This window comes from Engystomops pustulosus, chromosome 10 (assembly GCF_040894005.1).
Source record: "Engystomops pustulosus chromosome 10, aEngPut4.maternal, whole genome shotgun sequence".
NCBI classification, from domain to species: Eukaryota; Metazoa; Chordata; class Amphibia; order Anura; family Leptodactylidae; genus Engystomops; species Engystomops pustulosus.
In genome coordinates, this window is record NC_092420.1 from 138,919 (window position 1) to 164,154 (window position 25,236).

At 53.2% G+C, this 25,236-nt stretch overlaps 1 protein-coding gene across 1 annotated transcript in view; it reads left to right on the forward strand.

The window, feature by feature from the left end:
* The first annotated feature begins 3,490 nt into the window (after positions 1–3,490).
* LOC140103705 (sodium-coupled neutral amino acid transporter 3-like) overlaps positions 3,491–25,236 on the forward strand; it is a 105,278-nt gene continuing 83,532 nt past the window's right edge. The window contains exon 1 of the mRNA XM_072126900.1: positions 3,491–3,511. The gene's annotated coding sequence lies outside the window, so the exon portion shown is untranslated. The remainder of the gene's footprint in view (positions 3,512–25,236) is intronic.

Consider the following 25,236-nt stretch of genomic DNA (forward strand, 5'->3'; position numbering starts at 1 on the left):
GGGGATACAATCTATTACTCTCTGTTATCAGTAATTACACCCCGGGGAGAGGAGACTGTACAGGGGGATACAATCTATTACTCTCTGTTATCAGCCATTACACCCCGGGGGGAGGAGACTGTACAGGGGGGGATACAATCTATTACTCTCTGTTATCAGCCATTACACCCCGGGGAGAGGAGACTGTACAGGGGGGATACAATCTATTACTCTCTGTTATCAGCCATTACACCCCAGGGAGAGGAGACTGTACAGGGGGGATACAATCTATTACTCTCTGTTATCAGCCATTACACCCCGGGGAGAGGAGACTGTACAGGGGGGGGGGATACAATCTATTACTCTCTGTTATCAGCCATTACATCCCGGGGAGAGGAGACTGTACAGGGGGGATACAATCTATTACTCTCTGTTATCAGCCATTACATCCCGGGGAGAGGAGACTGTACAGGGGGGGATACAATCTATTACTCTCTGTTATCAGCCATTACACCCCGGGGAGAGGAGACTGTACAGGGGGGATACAATCTATTACTCTCTGTTATCAGCCATTACATCCGGGGAGAGGAGACTGTACAGGGGGATACAATCTATTACTCTCTGTTATCAGCCATTACATCCCGGGGAGAGGAGACTGTACAGGGGGGATACAATCTATTACTCTCTGTTATCAGCCATTACACCCCGGGGAGAGGAGACTGTACAGGGGGGATACAATCTATTACTCTCTGTTATCAGCCATTACACCCCGGGGAGAGGAGACTGTACAGGGGGGGATACAATCTATTACTCTCTGTTATCAGCCATTAGACCCCGGGGAGAGGAGACTGTACAGGGGGGGGGGTACAATCTATTACTCTCTGTTATCAGCCACTACATCCCCGGGAGAGGAGACTGTACAGGGGGATACAATCTATTACTCTCTGTTATCAGCCATTACACCCCGGGGAGAGGAGACTGTACAGGGGGGATACAATCTATTACTCTCTGTTATCAGCCATTACACCCCGGGGAGAGGAGACTGTACAGGGGGGGGATACAATCTATTACTCTCTGTTATCAGCCATTACACCCCGGGGAGAGGAGACTGTACAGGGGGGGATACAATCTATTACTCTCTGTTATCAGCCATTACATCCCGGGGAGAGGAGACTGTACAGGGGGATACAATCTATTACTCTCTGTTATCAGCCAGGCCTCCTGTGTTGCTCGTTCCCCCTCCCCCTCCTGGTGGTGACATCTGAGTTCAGGGCCACAGGCTGGAGCCAATAGCAGGTGACGTTTGGGGGGTGTGCGTCCATGTGACGTTGGGGTGTGGTGGGGGCGCGGCCGGGATGTATAGACACGAGTCTTATTTATAGTCGTTGTGATACCATCAGATGTAAACAGCGCGAGGCGCCACCATAACACACGGGTTAACCATTAGCGGGAGGTCACAGCGAGAATCTCTCCTGCAGATTCTGGAGTCGCTTCTTCCGGGACTGATTTTATTAGAGGATCCAGTAACAAGTCTCTGCGAGCTCCAAGAGTGACATTGTATCTATGAAACATCTGACATCATCATCTCATGCCCCTCCTCCTCCAGGTCTATGTATGACATCATCATCTCATGCCCCTCCTCCTCCAGGTCTATGTATGATGTCATCTCATGCCCCTCCTCCTCCAGGTCTATGTATGATGTCATCTCATGCCCCTCCTCCTCCAGGTCTATGTATGATGTCATCTCATGCCCCTCCTCCTCCAGGTCTATGTATGACATCATCATCTCATGCCCCTCCTCCTCCAGGTCTATGTATGATGTCATCTCATGCCCCTCCTCCTCCAGGTCTATGAATGACATCATCATCTCATGCCCCTCCTCCCCCAGGTCTATGTATGATGTCATCTCATGCCCCTCCTCCTCCAGGTCTATGAATGACATCATCATCTCATGCCCCTCCTCCTCTAGGTCTATGTATGATGTCATCTCATGCCCCTCCTCCCCCAGGTCTATGTATGACATCATCATCTCATGCCCCTCCTCCCCCAGGTCTATGTATGATGTCATCTCATGCCCCTCCTCCCCCAGGTCTATGTATGACATCATCATCTCATGCCCCTCCTCCCCCAGGTCTATGTATGATGTCATCTCATGCCCCTCCTCCCCCAGGTCTATGTATGACATCATCATCTCATGCCCCTCCTCCCCCAGGTCTATGTATGATGTCATCTCATGCCCCTCCTCCCCCAGGTCTATGTATGATGTCATCTCATGCCCCTCCTCCCCCAGGTCTATGTATGATGTCATCCCATGTCCCTCCTCCCCCAGGTCTATGTATGATGTCATCTCATGCCCCTCCTCCTCCAAGTCTATGTATGATGTCATCTCATGCCCCTCCTCCTCCAGGTCTATGTATGATGTCATCTCATGTCCCTCCTCCCCCAGGTCTATGTATGATGTCATCTCATGCCCCTCCTCCTCCAAGTCTATGTATGATGTCATCTCATGCCCCTCCTCCTCCAGGTCTATGTATGATGTCATCTCATGCCCCTCCTCCTCCAGGTCTATGTATGATGTCATCCCATGCCCCTCCTCCTCCAGGTCAATGTATGATGTCATCCCATGCCCCTCCTCCTCCAGGTCTATATATGATGTCATCTCATGCCCCTCCTCCTCCAGGTCTATGTATGATGTCATCCCATGCCCCTCCTCCTCCAGGTCAATGTATGATGTCATCCCATGCCCCTCCTCCTCCAGGTCTATATATGATGTCATCTCATGCCCCTCCTCCTCCAGGTCAATGTATGATGTCATCCCATGCCCCTCCTCCTCCAGGTCTATATATGATGTCATCCCATGCCCCTCCTCCTCCAGGTCTATATATGATGTCATCTCATGCCCCTCCTCCTCCAGGTCTATATATGATGTCATCTCATGCCCTCCTCCCCCAGGTCTATGTATGATGTCATCTCATGCCCCTCCTCCTCCAGGTCAATGTATGATGTCATCCCATGCCCCTCCTCCTCCAGGTCTATATATGATGTCATCTCATGCCCCTCCTCCTCCAGGTCTATATATGATGTCATCTCATGCCCCTCCTCCCCCAGGTCTATGTATGATGTCATCTCATGCCCCTCCTCCTCCAGGTCAATGTATGACGTCCTCATGAGGTCTTGTACATCAGGTGCATCACCTGCAACTTTATAAAAAGTCACAAAAAAACCGCAAAAGCCCAAAACTCAACTAACGCAAGAGTCAAACACCAGAGAGTAAACCTGTCCCCACCTACACTGACACACAGCGACCAACCCTCAGCTGTGACAAGTACACAGGTACATACCGTGACGCTCCCGCTCTGGGGCTTGCAGGGGGGAAAGAGGCCGAACAGGGGTCATCACAAGGCCCTGAAAATGACGTCACTCAGGTCCTGCCGCCCCGGAGAATATCACGATCTGGAGGCTGCAGGACCTGCGATGATGTCACGATCACATGACCTGCAGCCGAAGGTAGTGCAGGACCTCTGGCGGTGAGGTAAGAGGGTAACAAGAGGGGCAACTGAGTGATGGGGGAGAACCTGAGGGGTAACTGAGTGATGGGGAGAACCTGAGGGATAACTGAGTGATGGGGAGAACCTGAGGGGTAACTGAGTGATGGGGGAGAACCTGAGGGGTAACTGAGTGATGGGGAGAACCTGAGGGGTAACTGAGTGATGGGGGAGAACCTGAGGGGTAACTGAGTGATGGGGGAGAACCTGAGGGGTAACTGAGTGATGGGGAGAACCTGAGGGGTAACTGAGTGATGGGGAGAACCTGAGGGGTAACTGACTGATGGGGGAGAACCTGAGGGGTAACTGAGTGATGGGGAGAACCTGAGGGGTAACTGAGTGATGAGGAGAACCTGAGGGGTAACTGAGTGATGGGGAGAACCTGAGGGGTAACTGAGTGATGGGGGAGAACCTGAGGGGTAACTGAGTGATGGGGAGAACCTGAGGGGTAACTGAGTGATGGGGAGAACCTGAGGGGTAACTGAGTGATGGGGAGAACCTGAGGGGTAACTGAGTGATGGGGGAGAACCTGAGGGGTAACTGAGTGATGGGGCAGAACCTGAGGGGTAACTGAGTGATGGGGAGAACCTGAGGGGTAACTGAGTGATGGGGAGAACCTGAGGGGTAACTGAGTGATGGGGAGAACCTGAGGGGCAACTGAGTGATGGGGAGAACCTGAGGGGTAACTGAGTGATGGGGAGAACCTGAGGGGTAACTGAGTGATGGGGGAGAACCTGAGGGTTAACTGAGTGATGGGGGAGAACCTGAGGGTTAACTGAGTGATGGGGGAGAACCTGAGGGATAACTGAGTGATGGGGGAGAACCTGAGGGGTAACTGAGTGATGGGGAGAACCTGAGGGGTAACTGAGTGATGGGGGAGAACCTGAGGGGTAACTGAGTGATGGGGAGAACCTGAGGGGTAACTGAGTGATGGGGAGAACCTGAGGGGTAACTGAGTGATGGGGGAGAACCTGAGGGTTAACTGAGTGATGGGGGAGAACCTGAGGGTTAACTGAGTGATGGGCAGGACCTGAGGGGTAACTGAGTGATGGGGGAGAACCTGAGGGGTAACTGAGTGATGGGGAGAACATGAGGGGTAACTGAGTGATGGGGAGAACATGAGGGGTAACTGAGTGATGGGGCAGAACCTGAGGGGTAACTGAGTGATGGGGAGAACCTGAGGGGTAACTGAGTGATGGGGAGAACCTGAGGGGTAACTGAGTGATGGGGCAGAACCTGAGGGGTAACTGAGTGATGGGGAGAACCTGAGGGGTAACTGAGTGATGGGGAGAACATGAGGGATAACTGAGTGATGGGCAGGACCTGAGGGGTAACTGAGTGATGGGGAGAACATGAGGGATAACTGAGTGATGGGGGAGAACCTGAGGGGTAACTGAGTGATGGGGCAGAACCTGAGGGGTAACTGAGTGATGGGGCAGAACCTGAGGGGTAACTGAGTGATGGGGGAGAACCTGAGGGGTAACTGAGTGATGGGGGAGAACCTGAGGGGTAACTGAGTGATGGGGCAGAACCTGAGGGGTAACTGAGTGATGGGGGAGAACCTGAGGGGTAACTGAGTGATGGGGGAGAACCTGTTGGGTAACTGAGTGATGGGGCAGAACCTGAGGGGTAACTGAGTGATGGGGAGAACCTGAGGGGTAACTGAGTGATGGGGAGAACCTGAGGGGTAACTGAGTGATGGGGAGAACCTGAGGGGTAACTGAGTGATGGGGAGAACCTGAGGGGCAACTGAGTGATGGGGGAGAACCTGAGGGGTAACTGAGTGATGGGGCAGAACCTGAGGGGCAACTGAGTGATGGGGGAGAACCTGAGGGGTAACTGAGTGATGGGGGAGAACCTGAGGGGCAACTGAGTGATGGGGGAGAACCTGAGGGGCAACTGAGTGATGGGGGAGAACCTGAGGGGTAACTGAGTGATGGGGGAGAACCTGAGGGGTAACTGAGTGATGGGGAGAACCTGAGGGGCAACTGAGTGATGGGGAGAACCTGAGGGGCAACTGAGTGATGGGGCAGAACCTGAGGGGTAACTGAGTGATGGGGCAGAACCTGAGGGGTAACTGAGTGATGGGGCAGAACCTGAGGGGTAACTGAGTGATGGGGAGAACATGAGGGGCAACTGAGTGATGGGGCAGAACCTGAGGGGTAACTGAGTGATGGGGCAGAACCTGAGGGGTAACTGAGTGATGGGGCAGAACCTGAGGGGTAACTGAGTGATGGGGCAGAACCTGAGGGGTAACTGAGTGATGGGGCAGAACCTGAGGGGTAACTGAGTGATGGGGCAGAACCTGAGGGGTAACTGAGTGATGGGGCAGAACCTGAGGGGTAACTGAGTGATGGGGGAGAACCTGAGGGGTAACTGAGTGATGGGGGAGAACCTGAGGGGTAACTGAGTGATGGGGGAGAACCTGAGGGGTAACTGAGTGATGGGGCAGAACCTGAGGGGTAACTGAGTGATGGGGCAGAACCTGAGGGGTAACTGAGTGATGGGGGAGAACCTGAGGGGTAACTGAGTGATGGGGGAGAACCTGTTGGGTAACTGAGTGATGGGGCAGAACCTGAGGGGTAACTGAGTGATGGGGAGAACCTGAGGGGTAACTGAGTGATGGGGGAGAACCTGAGGGGTAACTGAGTGATGGGGGAGAACCTGAGGGGCAACTGAGTGATGGGGAGAACCTGAGGGGTAACTGAGTGATGGGGCAGAACTTGAGGGGCAACTGAGTGATGGGGGAGAACCTGAGGGGTAACTGAGTGATGGGGGAGAACCTGAGGGGTAACTGAGTGATGGGGCAGAACCTGAGGGGTAACTGAGTGATGGGGCAGAACCTGAGGGTTAACTGAGTGATGGGGAGAACCTGAGGGGCAACTGAGTGATGGGGGAGAACCTGAGGGGTAACTGAGTGATGGGGGAGAACCTGAGGGGTAACTGAGTGATGGGGCAGAACCTGAGGGGTAACTGAGTGATGGGGAGAACCTGAGGGGTAACTGAGTGATGGGGCAGAACATGAGGGGTAACTGAGTGATGGGGCAGAACCTGAGGGGTAACTGAGGGGATGCTCCATAGGGAGGGGGCGCTCTCTATAGGGAGGGGGCGCTCTCTATAGGGAGGGGGCGCTCTATAGGGAGGGAGCGCTCTATAGGGAGGGGGCGCTCTATAGGCAGGGAGCGCTCTATAGGCAGGGAGCGCTCTATAGGGAGGGGGCTCTCTATAGGGAGGGGGCGCTCTATAGGCAGGGAGCGCTCTATAGGGAGGGGGCGCTCTATAGGGAGGGGGCTCTCTATAGGGAGGGGGCGCTCTATAGGGAGGGGGCTCTCTATAGGGAGGGGGCGCTCTATAGGCAGGGGGCTCTCTATAGGGAGGGTGCGCTCTATAGGCAGGGGGCTCTCTATAGGGAGGGGGCTCTCTATAGGGAGGGGGCGCTCTATAGGCAGGGGGGCTCTCTATAGGGAGGGGGCGCTTTATAGGCAGGGGGCGCTCTATAGGCAGGGGGCTCTCTATAGGGAGGGGGCGCTCTATAGGCAGGGGGCGCTCTATAGGGAGGGGGCTCTCTATAGGGAGGGGGCGCTCTATAGGGAGGGGGCGCTCTATAGGGAGGGGGTGCTCTATAGGCAGGGGGGCGCTCTATAGGGAGGGGCGCTCTATAGGCAGGGGGCGCTCTATAGGGAGTGGGCGCTCTATAGGGAGGGTGTGCTCTATAGGCAGGGGGGCGCTCTATAGGGAGGGGGCGCTCTATAGGCAGGGGGCGCTCTATAGGGAGGGTGTGCTCTATAGGCAGGGGGCACTCTATAGGGAGGGGGCGCTCTATAGGCAGGGAGCGCTCTATAGGGAGGGGGCTCTCTATAGGCAGGGAGCGCTCTATAGGGAGGGGGCGCTCTATAGGCAGGGAGCGCTCTATAGGGAGGGGGCGCTCTATAGGGAGGGGGCTCTCTATAGGGAGGGGGCGCTCTATAGGCAGGGAGCGCTCTATAGGGAGGGGGCGCTCTATAGGGAGGGGGCGCTCTATAGGGAGGGGGCGCTCTATAGGGAGGGGGCTCTCTATAGGGAGGGGGCTCTCTATAGGGAGGGGGCGCTCTATAGGGAGGGGGCGCTCTATAGGGAGGGGCGCTCTATAGGCAGGGAGCGCTCTATAGGGAGGGGGCGCTCTATAGGGAGGGGGCGCTCTATAGGCAGGGGGCGCTCTATAGGGAGGGGGCGCTCTATAGGGAGGGGGGCTCTCTATAGGGAGGGGGCGCTCTATAGGGAGGGGGCGCTCTATAGGCAGGGGGCGCTCTGTAGGCAGGGGGCGCTCTATAGGCAGGGGGGCTCTCTATAGGCAGGGGGCTCTCTATAGGGAGGGGGGCTCTCTATAGGGAGGGGGCGCTCTATAGGCAGGGGGCGCTCTATAGGCAGGGGGGCGCTCTATAGGGAGGGGGCGTTCTATAGGCAGGGGGCTCTCTATAGGGAGGGGGGCTCTCTATAGGGAGGGGGCTCTCTATAGGCAGGGGGCTCTCTATAGGGAGGGGGCTCTCTATAGGGAGGGGGCGCTCTATAGGGAGGGGGCTCTCTATAGGGAGGGGGCTCTCTATAGGCAGGGGGGCGCTCTATAGGCAGGGGGGCTCTCTATAGGGAGGGGGCGCTCTATAGGCAGGGGGGCTCTCTATAGGGAGGGGGCGCTCTATAGGGAGGGGGCGCTCTATAGGGAGGGGGCTCTCTATAGGGAGGGGGCTCTCTATAGGGAGGGGGCGCTCTATAGGGAGGGGGCGCTCTATAGGGAGGGGGCTCTCTATAGGGAGGGGGCTCTCTATAGGCAGGGGGGCTCTCTATAGGGAGGGGGCGCTCTATAGGGAGGGGGCTCTCTATAGGCAGGGGGGCTCTCTATAGGGAGGGGGCGCTCTATAGGGAGGGGGCTCTCTATAGGGAGGGGGCGCTCTATAGGGAGGGGGCGCTCTATAGGGAGGGGGCTCTCTATAGGGAGGGGGCGCTCTATAGGCAGGGAGCGCTCTATAGGCAGGGGGGCTCTCTATAGGGAGGGGGCGCTCTATAGGGAGGGGGCGCTCTATAGGGAGGGGGCTCTCTATAGGGAGGGGGCTCTCTATAGGCAGGGGGGCTCTCTATAGGGAGGGGGCGCTCTATAGGGAGGGGGCGCTCTATAGGGAGGGGGCTCTCTATAGGGAGGGGGCGCTCTATAGGGAGGGGGCGCTCTATAGGGAGGGGGCTCTCTATAGGGAGGGGGCGCTCTATAGGGAGGGGGCGCTCTATAGGGAGGGGGCTCTCTATAGGGAGGGGGCGCTCTATAGGGAGGGGGCGCTCTATAGGGAGGGGGCGCTCTATAGGGAGGGGGCGCTCTATAGGGAGGGGGCTCTCTATAGGCAGGGGGGCTCTCTATAGGGAGGGGGGCGCTCTATAGGGAGGGGGGCTCTCTATAGGGAGGGGGCGCTCTATAGGGAGGGGGCGCTCTATAGGGAGGGGGCTCTCTATAGGGAGGGGGCGCTCTATAGGCAGGGAGCGCTCTATAGGAAGGGGGCGCTCTATAGGCATGGGGGCTCTCTATAGGGAGGGGGCACTCTATAGGCAGGGGGGCTCTCTATAGGGAGGGGGCTCTCTATAGGGAGGGGGCGCTCTATAGGGAGGGGGCGCTCTATAGGGAGGGGGCGCTCTATAGGCAGGGGGCGCTCTATAGGGTGGGGGCGCTCTATAGGGAGGGGGCGCTCTATAGGGAGGGGGCGCTCTATAGGCAGGGAGCGCTCTATAGGGAGGGGGGCTCTCTATAGGGAGGGGGCGCTCTATAGGCAGGGGGGCTCTCTATAGGGAGGGGGCGCTCTATAGGCAGGGGGCGCTCTATAGGGAGGGTGTGCTCTATAGGCAGGGGGCACTCTATAGGGAGGGGGCGCTCTATAGGGAGGGGGCGCTCTATAGGCAGGGAGCGCTCTATAGGGAGGGGGCTCTCTATAGGCATGGAGCGCTCTATAGGGAGGGGGCGCTCTATAGGCAGGGAGCGCTCTATAGGGAGGGGGCGCTCTATAGGGAGGGGGCTCTCTATAGGGAGGGGGCGCTCTATAGGCAGGGAGCGCTCTATAGGGAGGGGGCGCTCTATAGGGAGGGGGCGCTCTATAGGGAGGGGGCGCTCTATAGGGAGGGGGCGCTCTATAGGGAGGGGGCGCTCTATAGGGAGGGGGGCTCTCTATAGGGAGGGGGCGCTCTATAGGGAGGGGGCGCTCTATAGGCAGGGGGCGCTCTATAGGGAGGGGGGCTCTCTATAGGGAGGGGGCGCTCTATAGGGAGGGGGCGCTCTATAGGGAGGGGGCGCTCTCTATAGGCAGGGAGCGCTCTATAGGGAGGGGGCTCTCTATAGGGAGGGGGCGCTCTATAGGGAGGGGGCTCTCTATAGGGAGGGGGCTCTCTATAGGCAGGGGGGCGCTCTATAGGGAGGGGGCGCTCTTTAGGGAGGGGGCGCTCTATAGGGAGGGGGCTCTCTATAGGGAGGGGGCTCTCTATAGGGAGGGGGCTCTCTATAGGGAGGGGGCGCTCTATAGGGAGGGGGCGCTCTATAGGGAGGGGGCTCTCTATAGGGAGGGGGCTCTCTATAGGCAGGGGGGCTCTCTATAGGGAGGGGGCGCTCTATAGGGAGGGGGCTCTCTATAGGCAGGGGGGCGCTCTATAGGGAGGGGGCGCTCTATAGGGAGGGTGTGCTCTATAGGGTGGGGGCTCTCTATAGGGAGGGGGCGCTCTATAGGGAGGGGGCGCTCTATAGGGAGGGGGCTCTCTATAGGGAGGGGGCTCTCTATAGGCAGGGGGGCTCTCTATAGGGAGGGGGCGCTCTATAGGGAGGGGGGCGCTCTATAGGGAGGGGGCTCTCTATAGGGAGGGGGCGCTCTATAGGCAGGGAGCGCTCTATAGGGAGGGGGCGCTCTATAGGCATGGGGGCTCTCTATAGGGAGGGGGCACTCTATAGGCAGGGGGGCTCTCTATAGGGAGGGGGCTCTCTATAGGGAGGGGGCGCTCTATAGGGAGGGGGCGCTCTATAGGGAGGGGGCGCTCTATAGGCAGGGGGCGCTCTATAGGGTGGGGGCGCTCTATAGGGAGGGGGCGCTCTATAGGCAGGGAGCGCTCTATAGGGAGGGGGGCTCTCTATAGGGAGGGGGCGCTCTATAGGCAGGGGGGCTCTCTATAGGGAGGGGGCGCTCTATAGGCAGTGGGGCTCTCTATAGGGAGGGGGCGCTCTATAGGCAGGGGGGCTCTCTATAGGCAGGGGGGCTCTCTATAGGCATGGGGGCTCTCTATAGGGAGGGGGCTCTCTATAGGGAGGGGGCGCTCTATAGGCAGGGGGGCTCTCTATAGGCATGGGGGCTCTCTATAGGGAGGGGGCTCTCTATAGGGAGGGAGCGCTCTATAGGGAGGGGGCGCTCTATAGGGAGGGGGCGCTCTATAGGCAGGGGGCGCTCTATAGGGAGGGGGCTCTCTATAGGGAGGGGGCGCTCTATAGGCAGGGGGCGCTCTATAGGCAGGGGGCGCTCTATAGGGAGGGGGCGCTCTATAGGGAGGGGGCGCTCTATAGGGAGGGGGCTCTCTATAGGCAGGGGGCGCTCTATAGGGAGGGGGCGCTCTATAGGGAAGGGGCGCTCTATAGGGAGGGGGCGCTCTATAGGCAGGGGGCGCTCTATAGGCAGGGGGCACTCTATAGGCAGGGGGCGCTCTATAGGGAGGGGGAGCTCTATAGGGAGGGGCGCTCTATAGGGAGGGGCGCTCTATAGGGAGGGGGCGCTCTATAGGGAGGGGGCGCTCTATAGGCAGGGGGCGCTCTATAGGGAGGGGGCGCTCTATAGGGAGGGGGCGCTCTATAGGGAGGGGGCGCTCTATAGGGAGGGGGCGCTCTATAGGGAGGGGGCGCTCTATAGGCAGGGGGCGCTCTATAGGCAGGGGGCACTCTATAGGCAGGGGGCGCTCTATAGGGAGGGGGAGCTCTATAGGGAGGGGGCGCTCTATAGGGAGGGGGCTCACCTCTGCATGGGACCCTATGGGACGGTTTGGCAGACACACAACCTGCTGGGATAGAAGACGAGGTGCGCTGGGGGAGGGGGTTTCCTATAAGGGGTGCGCAGAGGTGTGTAGTATCTTCACTATATGGGGGTAAAATAGTCACTGAGGTCGGGGCCCCTTATAGGAAATCTCCCATGAAAATCCATCCTGATGAACCCCGGACGTTACCCATAGATCGGGGACTGTGGAAATCGTGTTATATTTCTTATCCATGGCCTCCTTCCTTCCCAAATCAACTTTTATAATTATGCTAATGAGCCTGAAAGGCTTCCTGTGCCAGTTTCTAGAGCCCTGAAGATTCACAAGCTGTTACACTGCTTGTGGGGGGAGTGCTTCTTGCTCAGTGTAACTGCCAGTGAATCTGCAGCTGGGGGGCTGATCCTCAGGACCCGTGTGACCTCTGAGGTCCTGGGATCGCCCGCTCGCCGTGCTCAGCATTAATGACTGTTTATTGCTTATTTACTAAGCAGAGACGTCTCCGGTACAGAGTGACCCCAGCGCGGCCATAAGGGGAGATAAGCCGCTGCCAGATGAGCTCCAGGGCCCCCCACATGGCTGAGGGATCCCCTCTATTCTGGTGTAACAATCCCTCAGTGTTTCCATTCACTGACAGCAGCGGAGGGTGTGCTGGAGAGATGTTTTGGCCTCTGTAATCTCAGGATTAGCGACCTGATAAGCTTTCGGGAATGAAGTGGATTAGGGTGGACACTGCGAATATTACAGGGAGGTGCACCCCGCCTTCCCCCCGTGCGCCCCACATCACAGACACCGGGGGAAATGCCATTAGATTTCCCAAATTTATGTAATATGCGCCAAAAAAGGACAAAACCTGAGGGGACATGGAGGCTGCTTCATTCCCTGACTGCAAGCAGAGGTCCTGAACATGGCAGAGGGCATATATTGGCCGCTTCATTCCCTGACTGCAAGCAGAGGTCCTGAACATGGCAGAGGGAATATATTGGCTGCTTCATTCCCTGTCTGCAAGCAGAGGTCCTGAACATGGCAGAGGGCACATGGAGGCTGCTTCATTCCCTGACTGCAAGCAGAGGTCCTGAACATGGCAGAGGGCCCATGGTGGCTGCTATATTCCCTGACTGCAAGCAGAGGTCCTGAACATGGCAGAGGGCCCATGGTGGCTGCTATATTCCCTGACTGCAAGCACAGGTCCTGAACATGGCAGAGGGCATATATTGGCTGCTTCATTCCCTGTGTGCAAGCAGAGGTCCTGAACATGGCAGAGGGAATATATTGGCTGCTTCATTCCCTGTCTGCAAGCAGAGGTCCTGAACATGGCAGAGGGAATATATTGGCTGCTTCATTCCCTGTCTGCAAGCAGAGGTCCTGAACATGGCAGAAGGAATATATTGGCTGCTTCATTCCCTGTCTGCAAGCAGAGGTCCTGAACATGGCAGAGGGAATATATTGGCTGCTTCATTCCCTGTCTGCAAGCAGAGGTCCTGAACATGGCAGAGGGAATATATTGGCTGCTTCATTCCCTGTCTGCAAGCAGAGGTCCTGAACATGGCGAGGGGCCCGGCAGAGCAGGTGACAGGAGGCGGCGTCCTGCGGCTTGGCCCGGATCAGTCCTGATTCCTCCGTCATCTCATTGTGTTTAATCGTCAACACTGAAGCCCAAAACGTCCTGTAACGTCGGCCAAGGACAGAGGGCGCAGGGGTCACGGGGTTCATGGACTGCTGCAACTGGAGCAAACCCTCAGCTGTATCCAGACATGCTGGGAGTTGTAGTGGGGGACAGGGTGGTCTGACCACTAGGTGGTGCTCTGGTACCTGAGGCTGGCACAGTGGGCACATGCAGGGGGCTTCTAGGCTAAATTACCCCCCCCCCCCCCCCCGCAGCCCCGATCTACAACAGTAACCGTAACCCCCGCAGCCCCGATCCACAACAGTAACCGTGACCCCCGATCCACAACAGTAACCGTGACCCCCGCAGCCCACGATCCACAACAGTAACCGTGACCCCCGCAGCCCCCGATCCACAACAGTAACCGTGACCCCCGCAGCCCCCGATCCACAACAGTAACCGTGACCCCCGCAGCCCCCCATCCACAACAGTAACCGTGACCCCCTGCAGCCCCCCATCCACAACAGTAACCGTGACCCCCGCAGCCCCCGATCCACAACAGTAATCGTGACCCCCGCAGCCCCCCATCCACAACAGTAATCGTGACCCCCGCAGCCCCTGATCCACAACAGTAACCGTAACCCCCGCAGCCCCCGATCCACAACAGTAACCGTGACCCCCGCAGCCCCGATCCACAACAGTAACCGTGACCCACGCAGCCCCCCATCCACAACAGTAACCGTGACCCCCGCAGCCCCCGATCCACAACAGTAACCGTGACCCCCGCAGCCCCCGATCCACAACAGTAACCGTGACCCCCGCAGCCCCCGATCCACAACAGTAACCGTGACCCCCGCAGCCCCCGATCCACAACAGTAACCGTGACCCCCGCAGCCCCCGATCCACAACAGTAACCGTGACCCCCGCAGCCCCCGATCCACAACAGTAACCGTGACCCCCGCAGCCCCCGATCCACAACAGTAACCGTGACCCCCGCAGCCCCCGATCCACAACAGTAACCGTGACCCCCGCAGCCCCCGATCCACAACAGTAACCGTGACCCCCGCAGCCCCCGATCCACAACAGTAACCGTGACCCCCGCAGCCCCCCATCCACAACAGTAACCGTGGCCCCCGATCCACAACAGTAACCGTGACCCCCGCAGCCCCCGATCCACAACAGTAACCGTAACCCCCGCAGCCCCCGATCCACAACAGTAACCGTGACCCCCGCAGCCCCGATCCACAACAGTAACCGTGACCCACGCAGCCCCCCATCCACAACAGTAACCGTGACCCCCGCAGCCCCCGATCCACAACAGTAACCGTAACCCCCGCAGCCCCCGATCCACAACAGTAACCGTGACCCCCGCAGCCCCGATCCACAACAGTAACCGTGACCCACGCAGCCCCCCATCCACAACAGTAACCGTGACCCCCGCAGCCCCCGATCCACAACAGTAACCGTGACCCCCGCAGCCCCCGATCCACAACAGTAACCGTGACCCCCGCAGCCCCCGATCCACAACAGTAACCGTGACCCCCGCAGCCCCCGATCCACAACAGTAACCGTGACCCCCGCAGCCCCCGATCCACAACAGTAACGGTGACCCCCGCAGCCCCCGATCCACAACAGTAACCTTGACCCCCGCAGCCCCCGATCCACAACAGTAACCGTGACCCCCGCAGCCCCCGATCCACAACAGTAACCGTGACCCCCGCAGCCCCCGATCCACAACAGTAACCGTGACCCCCGCAGCCCCCGATCCACAACAGTAACCGTGACCCCCGCAGCCCCCGATCCACAACAGTAACCGTGACCCCCGCAGCCCCCGATCCACAACAGTAACCGTGACCCCCGCAGCCCCCGATCCACAACAGTAACCGTGACCCCCGCAGCCCCCGATCCACAACAGTAACCGTGACCCCCGCAGCCCCCCATCCACAACAGTAACCGTGACCCCCGCAGCCCCCCATCCACAACAGTAACCGTGACCCCCGCAGCCCCCCATCCACAACAGTAACCGTGACCCCCGCAGCCCCCCATCCACAACAGTAACCGTGACCCCCGCAGCCCCCCATCCACAACAGTAACCGTGACCCCCGCAGCCCCGATCCACAACAGTAACCGTGACCCCCGATCCACAACAGTAACCGTGACCCCCGCAGCCCCCCATCCACAACAGTAAACGTGACCCCCGCAGCCCCCCATCCACAACAGTAACCGTGACCCCTGCAGTCCTGATCCACAATAGTAACCTTGACCCCCGCAGCCCCCGATCCACAACAGTAACCGTGACCCCCGCAGCCCCCGATCCACAACAGTAACCGTGACCCCTGCAGCCCCCGATCCACAACAGTAACCGTGACCCCCGCAGCCCCCCATCCACAACAGTAACCGTGACCCCTGCAGTCCTGATCCACAATAGTAACCTTGACCCCCGCAGCCCCCGATCCACAACAGTAACCGTGACCCCCGCAGCCCCCCATCCACAACAGTAACCGTGACCCCCGCAGCCCCCGATCCACAACAGTAACCGTGACCCCCGCAGCCCCCGATCCACAACAGTAACCGTGACCTCCGCAGCCCCGATCCACAACAGTAACCGTGACCCACGCAGCCCCCCATCCACAACAGTAACCGTGACCCCCGCAGCCCCCGATCCACAACAGTAATCGTGACCCCCGCAGCCCCCGATCCACAACAGTAACCGTGACCCCCGCAGCCCCCGATCCACAACAGTAACCGTGACCCCCGCAGCCCCCGATCCACAACAGTAACCGTGACCCCCGCAGCCCCCGATCCACAACAGTAACCGTGACCCCCGCAGCCCCGATCCACAACAGTAACCGTGACCCCCGCAGCCCCCCATCCACAACAGTAACCGTGACCCCCGCAGCCCCCCATCCACAACAGTAACCGTGACCCCCGCAGCCCCTGATCCACAACAGTAACCGTGACCCCCGCAGCCCCGATCCACAACAGTAACCGTGACCCCCGCAGCCCCCCATCCACAACAGTAACCGTGGCCCCCGATCCACAACAGTAACCGTGACCCCTGCAGCCCCCGATCCACAACAGTAACCGTGACCCCGCAGCCCCCGATCCACAACAGTAACCGTGACCCCCGCAGCCCCCGATCCACAACAGTAACCGTGACCCCCGCAGCCCCCCATCCACAACAGTAACCGTGACCCCCGCAGCCCCCAACCAGAACAGTAACCGTGACCCCCGCAGCCCCCGATCCACAACAGTAACCGTGACCCCCGCAGCCCCCGATCCACAACAGTAACCGTGACCCCCGCAGCCCCCGATCCACAACAGTAACCGTGACCCCCGCAGCCCCCGATCCACAACAGTAACCGTGACCCCCGCAGCCCCCGATCCACAACAGTAACCGTGACCCCGCAGCCCCCGATCCACAACAGTAACCGTGACCCCCGCAGCCCCCGATCCACAACAGTAACCGTGACCCCCGCAGCCCCCTGATGTACAACAGTAACCGTGACCCCCGCAGCCCCCATCCACAACAGTAACCGTGACCCCCGCAGCCCCCGATCCACAACAGTAACCGTGACCCCCGCAGCCCCGATCCACAACAGTAACCGTGACCCCCGCAGCCCCCGATCCACAACAGTAACCGTGACCCACGCAGCCCCCCATCCACAACAGTAACCGTGACCCCCGCAGCCCCCGATCCACAACAGTAACCGTGACCCCCGCAGCCCCCGATCCACAACAGTAACCGTGACCCCTGCAGCCCCCGATCCACAACAGTAACCGTGACCCACGCAGCCCCCCATCCACAACAGTAACCGTGACCCCTGCAGCCCCCGATCCACAACAGTAACCGTGACCCACGCAGCCCCCCATCCACAACAGTAACCGTGACCCCCGCAGCCCCGATCCACAACAGTAACCGTGACCCCCGCAGCCCCCGATCCACAACAGTAACCGTGACCCCCGCAGCCCCCGATCCACAACAGTAACCGTGACCCCTGCAGCCCCCGATCCACAACAGTAACCGTGACCCCCGCAGCCCCCGATCCACAACAGTAACCGTGACCCCCGCAGCCCCCCGTTCCGCAGGTTATCACAGATGATTTTCCCGCTGTTAATGTAAATCACGTCTCATGAAGCCACAAGTAATCAGACGGCGGAGCCCGGATAATCGGACACAGGAGGGGAGCCGGTTCCTACAGGCTGTGGCCCCCACCAGGTGGCGGTCCGGGGCCCCTGTACTGTCCCTGTGACCCCGTGACCTCCGCCCTGACACATGACACGGCTCCGCACACAATGCCGCAGGGTTAATACTAAACTTTAACGGTCAAACAATAAAGCGAACAAGAACAGACGCTGCACGCAGCCACCTGATTGGTCCAGATGAGGGAGAGACGTCACATGACCAGAGACTGAAACCATGAGAAAGAAGAACAAGAACATAAAAGAAAAAGCTGTAAAAGTGACAATAACAAGAAAGCACAAAGGAAGCAAAAAACTCCAACTTTATTAGTCTCCTCTCATAGGAAAGGTCATGGCTGAGCGGATCCCACACCTGGAGGGGCCCCGGGGCCCAACACCTCCCTCCACTTCTCTACTGTCCCCCCTGGAGGGCAGGATCATAGAGAGTATGAACACTGCAGCACAGAGCACAGCAGTGTGAGGACATATAAACCACACATAAATACATCTCACTCCATCACCTAACGATTGCACAGAGCACAGCAGTGTGAGGACATATACACCACACATAAATACATCTCACTCCATCACCTAACGATTGCACAGAGCACAGCAGTGTGAGGACATATAAACCACACATAAATACATCTCACTCCATCACCTAACGATTGCACAGAGCACAGCAGTGTGAGGACATATACACCACACATAAATATCTCTCACTCCATCACCTAACGATTGCACAGAGCACAGCAGTGTGAGGACATATAAACCACACATAAATATCTCTCACTCCATCACCTAACGATTGCACAGAGCACAGCAGTGTGAGGACATATAAACCACACATAAATACATCTCACTCCATCACCTAACGATTGCACAGAGCACAGCAGTGTGAGGACATATAAACCACACATAAATACATCTCACTCCATCACCTAACGATTGCACAGAGCACAGCAGTGTGAGGACATATAAACCACACATAAATATCTCTCACTCCATCACCTAACGATTGCACAGAGCACAGCAGTGTGAGGATATATACACCACACATAAATACATCTCACTCCATCACCTAACGATTGCACAGAGCACAGCAGTGTGAGGACATATACACCACACATAAATACATCTCACTCCATCACCTAACGATTGCACAGAGCACAGCAGTGTGAGGACATATACACCACACATAAATACATCTCACTCCATCACCTAACGATTGCACAGAGCACAGCAGTGTGAGGACATATAAACCACACATAAATATCTCACTCCATCACCTAACGATTGCACAGAGCACAGCAGTGTGAGGACATATACACCACACATAAATATCTCACTCCATCACCTAACGATTGCACAGAGCACAGCAGTGTGAGGACATATACACCACACATAAATATCTCACTCCATCACCTAACGATTGCACAGAGCACAGCAGTGTGAGGACATATAAACCACACATAAATACATCTCACTCCGTCACCTAACGATTGCACAGAGCACAGCAGTGTGAGGACATATACACCACACATAAATACATCTCACTCCATCACCTAACGATTGCACAGAGCACAGCAGTGTGAGGACATATAAACCACACATAAATATCTCACTCCATCACCTAACGATTGCACAGAGCACAGCAGTGTGAGGACATATAAACCACACATAAATATCTCTCACTCCATCACCTAACGATTGCACAGAGCACAGCAGTGTGAGGACATATACACCACACATAAATACATCTCACTCCATCACCTAACGATTGCACAGAGCACAGCAGTGTGAGGACAACCACCACATAAATACATCTCACTCCATCACCTAACGATTGCACAGAGCACAGCAGTGTGAGGACATATAAACCACACATAAATACATCTCACTCTGTCACTAACGATTGCACAGAGCACAGCAGTGTGAGTCACTCCATCACCTAACGATTGCACAGAGCACAGCAGTGTGAGGACATATACACCACACATAAATACAGTGTGAGGACATATACACCACACATAAATACATCTCACTCCATCACCTAACGATTGCACAGAGCACAGCAGTGTGAGGACATATACACCACACATAAATACATCTCACTCCATCACCTAACGATTGCACAGAGCACAGCAGTGTGAGGACATATAAACCGCACATAAATACATCTCACTCCATCACCTAACGATTGCACAGAGCACAGCAGTGTGAGGACATATACACCACACATAAATATCTCACTCCATCACCTAACGATTGCACAGAGCACAGCAGTGTGAGGATATATAAACCACACATAAATACATCTCACTCCATCACCTAACGATTGCACAGAGCACAGCAGTGTGAGGACATATACACCACACATAAATACATCTCACTCCATCACCTAACGATTGCACAGAGCACAGCAGTGTGAGGACATATAAACCACACATAAATACATCTCACTCCATCACCTAACGATTGCACAGAGCACAGCAGTGTGAGGACATATAAACCACACATAAATACATCTAACTCTGTCACCTAACGATTGCACAGAGCACAGCAGTGTGAGGACATATACACCACACATAAATACATCTCACTCCATCACCTAACGATTGCACAGAGCACAGCAGTGTGAGGACATATACACCACACATAAATACATCTCACTCCATCACCTAACGATTGCACAGAGCACAGCAGTGTGAGGACATATAAACCACACATAAATACATCTCACTCCATCACCTAACGATTGCACAGAGCACAGCAGTGTGAGGACATATAAACCGCACATAAATACATCTCACTCCATCACCTAACGATTGCACAGAGCACAGCAGTGTGAGGACATATAAACCACACATAAATATCTCTCACTCCATCACCTAACGATTGCACAGAGCACAGCAGTGTGAGGACATATAAACCACACATAAATATCTCACTCCATCACCTAACGATTGCACAGAGCACAGCAGTGTGAGGATATATAAACCACACATAAATACATCTCACTCCATCACCTAACGATTGCACAGAGCACAGCAGTGTGAGGACATATACACCACACATAAATACATCTCACTCCATCACCTAACGATTGCACAGAGCACAGCAGTGTGAGGACATATAAACCACACATAAATATCTCACTCCATCACCTATCGATTGCACAGAGCACAGCAGTGTGAGGACATATAAACCACACATAAATACATCTCACTCTGTCACCTAACGATTGCACGGAGCACAGCAGTGTGAGGACATATAAACCACACATAAATACATCTCACTCCGTCACCTAACGATTGCACAGAGCACAGCAGTGTGAGGACATATACACCACACATAAATACATCTCACTCCATCACCTAACGATTGCACAGAGCACAGCAGTGTGAGGACATATACACCACACATAAATACATCTCACTCTGTCACCTAACGATTGCACAGAGCACAGCAGTGTGAGGACATATAAACCACACATAAATACATCTCACTCCATCACCTAACGATTGCACAGAGCACAGCAGTGTGAGGACATATAAACCACACATAAATATCTCACTCCATCACCTAACGATTGCACAGAGCACAGCAGTGTGAGGACATATAAACCACACATAAATACATCTCACTCCATCACCTAACGATTGCACAGAGCACAGCAGTGTGAGGACATATACACCACACATAAATATCTCACTCCATCACCTAACGATTGCACAGAGCACAGCAGTGTGAGGACATATAAACCACACATAAATACATCTCACTCCATCACCTAACGATTGCACAGAGCACAGCAGTGTGAGGACATATAAACCACACATAAATACATCTCACTCCATCACCTAACGATTGCACAGAGCACAGCAGTGTGAGGACATATACACCACACATAAATATCTCACTCCATCACCTAACGATTGCACAGAGCACAGCAGTGTGAGGACATGCCCCTATTGTTTCTATAGGTGTGTATACAGATGTAGGTACATGTACAGTCCCTCTGTTTATAGGTGTAGATGATGTGTATACAGCCCCTGTATATAGGTGTATTTATTGACATTTTATATATAGGTGTAGGTGTGTATACTGCCTATAGGTGAGTCGGTATATACTGTCCCCTCTGTATATAGGTAGGTGTATTTACTGTCCTGTACATCCTTGTAGCTGTATATACAGACCCTCTGTATATAGGTGAGTATACTGCCTCCTGTCTATAGGTGTCACTGTATATACTGTCCCTGTTCTACATCAGTAGATGTAGGTATATAGGTGTGTCTGTCTATATGGTCCCCAATATAGGTGTGGCTGTATGTACTGTCCCCATATATATGTGTGGGTGTATATACTCCCCCTCTGGCTGTAATATACTGTCCCTCTGTTTATATGTGTAGCTGTATATAATGTCCTCCCATATATAGGTAGCTGTATATACTTCCCTCCTGTGTATAGCTGTTGCTGCTTATACTGTCCATATATATATGTGTGTGTATAAACATATATATATATAGTTGTAGCTGTATACACTGTTACTCTGTATGGTATATAGATGTAACCGTATATATACTGTCCCTCTATATATAGTTGTCTCTGTAAATATTGTCCCTCTGTATATAATGTCTATCAGTATAAAGGTGTATCTGTATATAGGTGTAGCTGCATATAGTGTCCCTCTGTATATAGGTGTATATACTGTCCATCTGTATATAGGTGTAGCTGCATAGTGTCCCTCGGTATATAGGTGTATATACTGTCCATCAGTATATAGGTGTAGCTGCATATAGTGTCCCTCTGTATATAAGTGTATATAATATCTATCAGTATATAGGTGTAGCTGCATATTGTCCCTCTGTATATAGGTGTATATACTGTTCATCAGTATATAGGTGTAGCTGCATATAGTGTCTCTCTGTATATAGGTGTATATACTTTCTATCAGTATATAGGTGTAGCTGCATATAGTGTCCCTCTGTATATGTCCAGCTGTATATAGTGTCACTCTGTATATAGGTGTATATACTGTCCATCAGTATAAAGGTGTATCTGCATATAGTGTCTCTCTGTATATAGGTACATATACAATCCATCAGTATATAGGTGTAGCTGCATATATTGTCCCTCTGTATATAGGTGTACATAATGTCTATCAGTATATAGGTGTAGCTGCATAGTGTCCCTCTGTATATAGGTGTATATAATGTCTATCAGTATATAGGTGTAGCTGCATAGTGTCCCTCTGTATATAGGTTTATATACTGTCCATCAGTATATAGTTGTAGCTGCATAGTGTCCCTCTGTATATAGGTGTATATACTGTCCATCAGTATATAGGTGTAGCTGCATATAGTCTCTCCTTATATAGGTGTATACACTTTCCATCAGTATATAGGTTTAGCTACATATAGTGTCCCTCTGTATATAGGTGTATATACTATCCATCAGTATATAGGTGTAGCTGCATATTGTCCCTCTGTATATAGGTGTATATAATGTCTATCAGTATGTAGGTGTAGCTGCATATAGTGACCCTCTGTATATAGGTGTATATAATGTCTATCAGTATATAGGTGTAGCTGCATATAGTGTCCCTCTGTATATAGGTGTATACACTATCCATCAGTATATAGATGTAGCTGCATATAGTGTCCCTCTGTATATAGGTGTATATACTATCCATCAGTATATAGGTGTAGCTGCATAGTGTCCCTCTGTATATAGGTGTATATACTATCCATCAGTATATAGGTGTAGCTGCATAGTGTCCCTCTGTATATAGGTGTATATACTATCCATCAGTGTATAGGTGTAGCTGCATAGTGTCCCTCTGTATATAAGTGTATATACTGTCCATCAGTATATAGGTGTAGCTGCATATAGTGTCTCTCTGTATATAGGTGTATATACTGTCCATCAGTATATAGGTGTAGCTGCATATAGTGTCTCTCTGTATATAGGTGTATATACTGTCCATCAGTATATAGGTGTAGCTGCATATAGTGTCCCTCTGTATATAAATGTAGCTGCATTTACTGTCTATATACAACTATTTACATACTATACATTACATACTATACTATACATACATTTACAACTATATATAGTTGTGGCTGTATGTACTGTCCCTGTGCATGAAGTTGTATATACTGTCCCTCTGTACAGTATATAGATATAACTGTATATATTGTCCCTCTGTATATAGTTGTAGCTGTATATACTGTCCCTCTGTATATAGAAGGTAGCTGTATATATTGTCCCCTTGTATATAATGGTCATCTGTATATAAATGTAGCTGTATATACTGTTCCTCTGTACAGTATATAGGTGTAGCTGTTTAGATTGTCCCTTTGTACAGTGTATTGATGTTTCTGCATATACTGTCCCTCTATATATTGGTAGCTGTAAATAGTGTATAATTGTAGCTGTATATACTGTCCCTCTGTACAGTATAATGTTGTAGTTGCATATACTATCCCTCTGTATAAAATTGTGGCTGTATACAGTGGCCCTCTGTATACACTGAGGGTGTATATACTGTCCCTCTCTTATAGTATATAGGGGACAGTATATACAGCTACACCTATATGAATTGTAGCTTCATATACTGTCCTCTGTTTATATGTGCACGTATATATACTGTCCTCTGCATATAGGTGTAGGTATATATGCTGTTTACCTGTATATTTGTGTAGGTGTATATACAGCCCCTCTGGATATAGGTGTAGGTGTTTATATTGTCATTTGTGTGTGTGTATATATATATATATATATATATACATAGCTGTATATACTGCCCTGTCTATATAGGTGTAGCTCTATATTCTGCCCCTTTGTACAGTATAAAACTGTAGCTGCATATACTGTACCTCTGTGTATATTTGTACCTGTATATATAGTGTCCCTCTGTATATAGGTGTTGGTGTATATATTGTCCCTCTTGTATATATTTGTAGCTGTATATACCCTGCCTCTGTACAGTATATAGGTGTAGCTGTATAAACTGTTTTTCTGTATATAGTTGTAGCTTTATGTACTGTTCCTCTGTATATAGGTGTATGTGTATATACTGTCCCTCTATAAATAGCTGTATATATTGTCCCTCTGTATATATGTGTAGCTGTATATACTGTCTTTCTGTACAACATATACGTGGAGCTGCATATACTGTTAATCTGTATATAGTTGTAGCATTGTATATTGTCCATTTGTATTTAGGTGTAGCTGTATATACTGTCCTTCTGTATATAGATGTAGCTGTATATACTGTCCCTCTGTATATAGATGTAGCTGTATATATATATGGCTCTGTATATAGGTGTATATGTTGTGGCTCTGTATATGTCCCTCTGTATATAGATGGAGCTGTATATACTGTCCCTCTGTATATAGATGTAGCTGTATATATATATGGCTCTGTATATAGGTGTATATGTTGTGGCTCTGTATATGTCCCTCTGTATATAGATGGAGCTGTATATACTGTCCCTCTGTATATAGATGTAGCTGTATATATGGCTCTGTATATAGGTGTATATGTTGTGTCTCTGTATATGTCCATTTGTATATGGATGGAGCTGTATATACTGTCCCTCTGTATATAGATGGAGCTGTATATACTGTCCCTCTGTATATAGATGTAGCTGTATATATGGCTCTGTATATAGGTGTATATGTTGTGGCTCTGTATATGTCCCTCTGTATATAGATGGAGCTGTATATATATATGGCTCTGTATATAGGTGTATATGTTATGGCTCTGTATATGTCCCTCTGTATATAGATGGAGCTGTATATACATAGTTGCTGGGACACAATGTTACAGTGTTTCCCCCTTCCGCACCCTCCGCCCCTTCTCCGGACAGTGGGCGGGGCCAGAAATTATTAACAGCAGGAGCTGGA